The sequence below is a fragment of the Fukomys damarensis genome, unplaced genomic scaffold (assembly GCF_012274545.1).
Source record: "Fukomys damarensis isolate Sample0158 unplaced genomic scaffold, DMR_v1.0_HiC HiC_scaffold_2, whole genome shotgun sequence".
Taxonomy (NCBI): Eukaryota; Metazoa; Chordata; class Mammalia; order Rodentia; family Bathyergidae; genus Fukomys; species Fukomys damarensis.
Window position 1 is genome coordinate 8,926,890 of NW_022900914.1, and position 6,769 is coordinate 8,933,658.

Consider the following 6,769-nt stretch of genomic DNA (forward strand, 5'->3'; position numbering starts at 1 on the left):
TTTGGACGTCTGGTGGGTACTTTGTTTCTTGCAGTGTTGGGATCCAACCCAGGGCCCCCAGCCTGCCAGGCCAGGCCTCCACCACTGAGCTACATCCTGACCCCTAGAAAGGGGTGCTTTTAATTTCACTGCTGAGATATTTTCTTACTTTTTTTGTTATGTATAGGCTCTTCTTTCCTCTGTTTTCTCTGGTTTCTGATGCTTAATATAGATGTTGGAATCCTTTGAATTCTAACACTTTTCTCTCCTGGTTTTTAAATTCTATTTTCTGGGAGATTTCTAAACTTTGTTTTCCTACTCTTTTGAGGAATCTTGTTTTAGCTACCACATTTTAAAATTTTTAGAGCTCTCTTTCAACTCTGGTTATTCTTTTTTCTGGCCATTCTGTTTTTTATAGATATGTATTTCAGACTTAAATATATACATAAAATTTTAGAAATATTTTCTTGTTACATCATGTTTCCTTTGAGTTCTTCCTCTTCTTCCTTTCCCTTTCTTCTATTCCTCCTGTATTTTTTTTTTTGTCCCTTTAATGTGGGATGCTTTTCACAAATGTCTAATGATTCTGGGATACCCGTCCAATTGTGCAGAACATGCGGGTATCAAACTTCCTGACAGCTCAGGATGTGGGTGTAAGGACTTGATCGGAGGACCTTGCAATCAGGGTACTTTACTGAGTGACTACAGAAAGTCAAAACTTAGGGGACTTTTCTCTGGCGTTGGTAAACTTTTTTCCAGCTAAGAACCCTCCAACTGGGGGACATATATCTGAGAGTCCCTTCCTGGGGAGGGGTTGAAACAAAAGGCCTTGGGGCTGGGGATTTGGCTTAATGATTCCGCTGCCTGCCTTGCAAGCACAAGGTTCCGAGTTCGATCCCCGGTACCACCACAACAACAAAAGCAAGCAAGAAAGAAGAAAAGGCCTGGTGGAGGCCGGCACCCACGTCCAGGCATCCACGCGCTTGGTGACCTCTCTTGTCCACTGGTGTCCTCTTCACTTCCATTCTCGGTACTCGTGGGTCCGACCTTTAAAAAATTGTGGGATCTTTAGAGGGAAAGGTGATAAAGACCCACAGTCTCTCTGTTACCTCTTTCCAGTTGAAATGCTTTTCTGGAGGCCCCCTGACAAGAAACTCACCCATTCCAGGTACCCCCTGGGTGATTAATTCCTATTTTACCAAAAACCTTTACCCAGATAGGTGGCCAGGAAGTGTTGGCTCCTGGTGGGAAAGCGGAGGGCGTTCTCTGCTCTCCTCCTCACGGTGGATGAAGTTCTCAGAAGCCACTGTGGCTGCACACAGTGAAGTGTCCCTTCAAGGGTTTGTTGTCACATCGCCGCGCCCTCACCACCCAAGGGATAATTACCACGTGGTCTGTCGCCAGCCCGCCATCACCTGGTTAGCCCAGATGTGATGGAGACTTGGAAAGGAAGCCGAAAAACAGACGAAACAAGCAAAGGAGGCCGGAGGATGATGGAGAAAGGGTGACGATGACGTAGTTAATGGCAGGCACTTACGTTTGCAAAAAGCTTGCGCGTGCCTGGTCTCATTTACTCATTAAGTGGAGCAACTCAAAAACGTATCCATTAGAGCATTTAAATGATTTAAGGGTTGACATTGGGGGGGGGTAGATTCTAGAACCTGCTTCTCATCCTCCACTTTGGTTTAGAGAAACTTGTTCTGATTTCCAAACAACAATTTATCAATGGAAACGGACCGCGTGCATGTTCGTGCCTACCTGAGCAGGGACGGTCCAGCGTGAGTTCTCCGAAAAAGGCGGATTTCCGGCAGGTGGACACGATGAGTCCTTGCACCAGCTGTGGTGCTGGGTGCTGCAGCAAAGGCCAAGTCGAGCGCAGTGCAGTGCCTGGCGCTAAGAAAAGGGTACTTGGTGCTGCCCAGTGAATGCAAGGGAAGGATTCCCAGAGGAGGAGCCTTCGTGACGGGCTCTGTCCAGCAGAGAAGGAAGGGGCTTAGCTGCCAGCTCTGAAGGCTCAAGTCCAAGTCGTAGCTCCATGGGTTCGGGCATCGGGCAGGGCGGTTCATTGCGGCAGTAGCGCGTGGCAAAACAGACTGCCTACACCACCAGCCAGCGAGAGGAGGAAGAGGGACTGCCAGGGACCCTAGTGGCTTTGGAGGGCACAACCTGCTGTGACCTAGGGCCTCCCAAATACACAGCGCCCCCACAGCGCCCCCTGGGGGACTGCGCCTTTCACATACGGGCCTTTGTGCGGTGCTCGTCAGAGTCACAGCCCAGCAGGGTAGGACATTTTGGTCAGAGTAGGGTGGGCAGACACACACAGGAAGGCACAGTGAATAATCTGACCACTCCTAGTGACACCTAAATTCTTCCCGCCCGGCAAGACTTATGCTTCTCTGGGTACCCGCATGTGGGTTTGGTAGGCAGCCCCTTCTCCGCACACAGCTCTCAGACCCCAGGATTTGAGTGGGGCTCGATGACACCCAGGCTGGACAGTTCGTCTGACGCAAGCTGGGCCACGGACAGCTGGCCCTGGGACATTAGCCAGAACTGCGGGAAAAGTGGGTTCTCCAGCGTCAGGCCTGTCAAGTGAGTGCACGCGGATGTTCAGTGTCTCTATTTATTGGTTTGTTCATTTGTATACAGTAAGATTTGAAGAAGCCATCCTACATCAGGTGCTTTTGGGCGGTATGATAACTGGTGACATTTTGTTTGCTACACATTTACATATTATTTATATTTTATACAACGTGGTTTATTATTTTATAGTAAAGTAGATGTTATCGTTATACAGTAGTTTGGGGGGTTTTGGGAGGGTAGTGCTGGGGATTGAACCCAGTATCTCCTACGTGTTAGGCAAGTGCGCTACCACTGAAGTAAATCTTCAGCCTGATGTTAATATTATAAATGATTATTTTAAAGATATTTATAGCCACATGTGTGTCACACATGCCCATAATCCCCGCACTCAGGAGGCTGAAGCAGGAGGACTGCAAGGCCAGTCTGGGCTATGCAGTGAGTTCAAAGCCTGTGTGAACTGCATAGCAAGACCTCCTTGTCTCAAAAAAAAAGAAAGAAGAGATATTTATATCATAAAGCATATACATTTATATTTGCTATGTAAATAATATTCATGTAATTTTTACATTAATATGAGACAAAAGTGCTTTAACCCTCAAAAGCCCATATCTTCCTCCCCTTAGGTCCTGTCTGGAATCCAGCTCCCTGAGCCTGGCAGGACACAGGTTTTTGATTCCAGGGAGATCCAGGTTCCTATAACAATGCTTCAAAAGAAAGTAGATTACCTTTTCAAGCTGAGGTATTTAGGAAGCAGAAACAACTGCTGTGAACTCTGAGGACTGAAGAGATTGTGCTGACCATGTGCACATCCCCTGAGGAACAGCCGGGGAGACAGGGTGGGAGGTCCTCCTGTAGGTGGGCTGTGGCAGGGGATGCTGGGTGGGCACTGGGAGCTTGTCAGACTCCTGAATACCTGTAGGGAGAGTGCTGGGGAATAAAAGAAAGAGACAGACGCAGTATACACTTTTCAGGGGCGGACTGAGAGGAAACTGTCTCTAGTGGACAAGGTTCTACGACCTCCTTGGTGGGCCCACTTTTATTGTTCACAAAGAAGTGCAGGGGCGAGTGTAGAATACTACCCCAGAACTGGCAACTGTAGCAGGGTTAGAATAGAAAGATAGGGACCAAAGCTAGCATTTCAAAGGGAAAAGTTGAGGTCCTTTCCCATTCCAGGAGGTCTGTAGAATTCATTGCCCTCAGCAGGAGTTATCTTGTCTCAGGAGTACTATTTTTATGGCTTTCTACACAGTCCGGAAGGCCTACGTACTTCTCTGTTCTTGAAGTAAGTTAGCACTGACCTTGGGCCTTCCCAGGCCTCACCAATCTATGTAAGTCATTTCTGGTTCCCAAAAGTTGGCTGACTTTGTGGTGTTTTTAGAGAGAGCCCAGTGTGTCTGTCCTTGGATTGGCTAGGTCACCCTAGGTAGCCTGTCATAGAGAAGACTAGAGTACAATGCCCACCTGCCTGTCTCCTGTCTTCAAGGTCATAGTCCCTTTAGTTACCAAACAGGAACAGCCCTAGTCCAGCCTTTCCCTGGGGTCCCTCTCCCAGTGTTGCGGAGGACTTCCGGCAATTGCAATACTGGCAGGGACACCCTCCTGCACATTCCTGAGGGAAACAGGCCCCACCTGAGCTCCCCAGAGTGAAGCTTCAACACAACTGCCCTGCCCCCGCCCAGAAGCTTTCTCTCCCACAGCGAGCCGCCTTGCACAGTGGCCTGCAGGGCCTGTGTGGCCCTCTCACTGTCTTGCAGGGAGCGGTCTTCTCTCCAGAAGAGGAAGTTCCCATCTTATCCTTGCACAGCCCACTGATCTAGTAAAGTACTTTCCTACAAGTAAAAGGGGTTATGCCCAGAAGAGCAAGTTGCTTCCACAGCCACGGGAAGAGAAGGCTCAGAGACGGGCCGCTTTCTGCACACGCATTAGATACCTACTGGAAAAGCGAAGTCTAGAAAAGGGGCAGAAGTGAGATCCCTGTGTCTGAGTCCAACCACCTGCTTTCCCAGCCCCGGGACCTTGCCCAGGGGGGCTGCGGGCCCGGTGTCGGGGAGCTGTGGGGCCGGGACACGTCCAGAGGCACCGTCAGCCTCAGGACTACCCACGGCCAGGAGGCCCGCTTTGCTCCCAGGTGTGGTTTCCACTGGCTTTTTCCTGCATTGCATCACCGCCCCCACCCGCTGGGCGCCCACACCCCACTGCCCCCAACTTCTGGGGCTGGAGATAACGTCTCTTTGTTCTGCCACACCCCTGGGGGAGGGAATGCGGAAGCCCCCAGGGAAAGGGCTGCCTGTCTGAAGGAGGGGAGCGGGAAGAGGCTGCCCCTGCTCAGCCTCGGCCTTCCGGGGAGCCGGTTCCCAGGGGCCGCCGCCCAGCTCTGGAGGCGTCTGTGGGTGGGGCTTCCCGGCAGGGGCGATTCCCAGGTCCGGGGGTGGGGGGATGTCTGAAGGCCTTTGGCTCGCGATCTTCATTTGGGGGATTCATAGGGGATTTTCCCCCGAGGAATCCTACAGCGAGGCGCTGAGTGTCTTCCCACCAAATCACAACCAAGCCCCAAGTCCTCAGCAGGATGTGTGCGGAGCTTCTGCAGCATATTCATCCCTTCCTTCCTTGCCGGTCCTCTCCCAGACCCCCCCGGGGGGGGGGGCTCCGGCCAAATGCAGCCACCTGCTATTTCCCCAGCAGAGGAGGCAGTCTCAGGCCTCGGAGGCTACTCTGCATAGGGAGTGTTCTCAGCCACTTCTTAAAGAACTCCTGTTCATCCTTCAACACCCCACTTAAAATTTACGTGCTTCCTCAGAGTCTTGGTGGTCTCTCCATGCTCGGTCTGTTCTCTGTGCTGCAAGGCGCAGGGTTCCTTTCCTAGGTCGTCATCCATTAGGGTAATTATTAGGCTCTGCAGCTTCCTCCTAGCTGCCCCTCCAGGGCAGAAACTGCTGTCATTTACCTTTGCAAACCCAGCGCCTGCACAGGGCCAGGCCCTGATAATTCCTCAGGTATTATTTGTGGGTGAATAAACACCGCTTCTTCTGGATTGGTGGTACTTTTGAGTAGCGCTAGAAGGCTTCTGTCACGGTGGGGACCCCTGGCTCATACTGCCATCTGCCAGCCTGGCCTGCGTCGTAGGAGCTCATGGAGTATCCCACGGAGTATCCCACTGGTGCACTGTGCACATTAACCCCATGTGGGCTCCTCGTTAGCAGCATGACGCGCAGAGATGAGACGCCAAGAGGTAGCAGCTTGGGTCCTGGTGCTGGGACTGGAACCCAAGCATTCGGGCTCCCCAGGGGCTCTTTTACCTACACCAGAGCTACTTAACACAAGTCTTCGGATCAGGACGTAGGAACTTGTTGGAAATGCTGGTCTGAGCGTTACCTCGACCCACCAACTCCAACTCCACAGAGAGCCCAGGGGCCTGGTCTTAACCAGCCCTGAGGGGGATTCTGCTGTCCTGGCTCCGGCCAGGGACCCCTGGCCTACACCACAGCTGCTCCCCAGGGGTCCTGAGCCAGGGAAGGGCACTCCAGGCAAACGGTCACCCCTAAAACAGAACCAGCAGCCAGGGTGGAAACTGCTTGGCAGGATAAAAGGTGAGGAAAACGCACGGACTGAGTGTTAGGAGACAGAGTTCGAGTCACACAGGTCTGCCTGCTAAATTTAGAGCACATTATTTGACGTTTAACCTTTGCAGGCCTCAGTTTTCACATCTGTTTAAGGAAGATGCTGACTGAATATTCTCAATTCTAGTCTCCAATTTCCCTTTTGAGTCTGTTATGCTGCTTTTCTTAGGAATAATAGGTCATCGGTGCCAGGAACGGGACGAAGAGAGACTGCTCATGTTTTAGCAGATTTTTTTCCCCCCATTAGAATTCTTGTAAATGGATAGCTCCAAATTCCAAATGTTCAGATCAGCTATCATCCACTTCTTTCTTGGGAGCAGAAAGTGAAAGTAAGCAAACATTTAAATTGACTCATGCAACTGTATTAGGCAAAAATAGAAATTCATTTGATGATATTGGTTTGGTTCCCCTCCACCACTTGGGGCTCCCCGACATGGGTCCTCTCACTGATTCCCTTCTGGAAAGGGGGTTCGCGTGCCCTTTCGGGTGCCCCTTCCCAATTAGGTCACCCACGCACCGAGAGGTCCGGCAGGAGATCTTAATTGTAGGGAGGCGAGCAGGCGGCAGGGAGGCAGGGAGAGGGAGAGGGAGAG